Consider the following 1,005-nt stretch of genomic DNA (forward strand, 5'->3'; position numbering starts at 1 on the left):
TTGTTGGAGGAGTTGCGGCGGCCGCCCCTATTGTTGGTGTAGGAGGGCCGGCCACCACTGCCGCGAGAGTCGCCGCGGTCGCCACGGTCACCGCGATCACCGCGGTCGCCGCGGGTGTTGTTGCTGTTGTTTCCTCTGCCGCGGGTTGGCCCGCGGTAGCGTGATCCACCACCTCGGCCATGCACAACGGCGTTAGCAGAGGACTTGAAGCCGCCACCACCAGAGTTTGTGTCCTAGAACAGCACCACCCTTTGATCGAAGTTGCTCATCTGAGCATACAATTCATCAAGGGTGACAGGCTGAGTTCGGGCGTCGAGGGCGGAGACGAGGGGTTGGTACTCCATGTCGAGGCCGGCCGTGATGTAGGAGATGAGCTCGTCGTCGCCGAGTGGCTTGCCTGCAGCAGCAAGCTCATCGGCGAGGGAGCGCATGTGCGCGAAGAAGGCCGCAACGGACTGGTTTCCCTTCTGTGCGTTCGCAAGGGCGACGCGGATGTTGTTGATGCGCGACAGCGACTGGGACGAAAACATGTTCGCCAGCACTGTCCAGAGCTCGTGTGCATGGCAGATCGAGGTCACCTGCACGAGTACTTCCTTGGACAGATTGTTCAGAAGATAACCAAGTACCTGCTGATCTTCCCGGAACCAGATCGGATGAAGGGGCTTTGGTGCGGCCGTCTCCTTCCCGTCCTTGTCCTTGGTGACGACTGTCTTGGCTGGTTCCGGCGTGCTGCTGTCAACGTAGCCATAGACACCCGCGCCTCTGAGCTGCGGCGTGATCTGTGTGCTCCAGAGGATGAAGTTTGTGCGGGTGAGCTTCTCGGTAATTTGGCCGGTAAGGGTGGACACTAGTGCAGAACCGGGCATTAGCACCGGTTCGTAAGGCCCTGTAGTGCCGGTTACATAACCGGCACTAAATTGTGGTCACTAAAGGCCCCCCCCTTTAGTACCGGTTCAGCACGAACTGGTGCTAAAGGGCAACCACGTGGCACGAGCCAGCTCCGGG

General features: G+C 59.9%; 1 pseudogene; it reads right to left on the reverse strand.

Annotated features, from left to right (window-relative positions):
* Nucleotides 1-253: 253 nt before the first annotated feature.
* LOC119327061 lies at nucleotides 254-392 on the reverse strand (annotated as a pseudogene).
* Between the last annotated feature and the right edge of the window lie 613 nt (nucleotides 393-1,005).

The sequence above is a fragment of the Triticum dicoccoides genome, chromosome 6B (genome assembly GCF_002162155.2).
Source record: "Triticum dicoccoides isolate Atlit2015 ecotype Zavitan chromosome 6B, WEW_v2.0, whole genome shotgun sequence".
In the NCBI taxonomy this organism is placed as follows: domain Eukaryota; kingdom Viridiplantae; phylum Streptophyta; class Magnoliopsida; order Poales; family Poaceae; genus Triticum; species Triticum dicoccoides.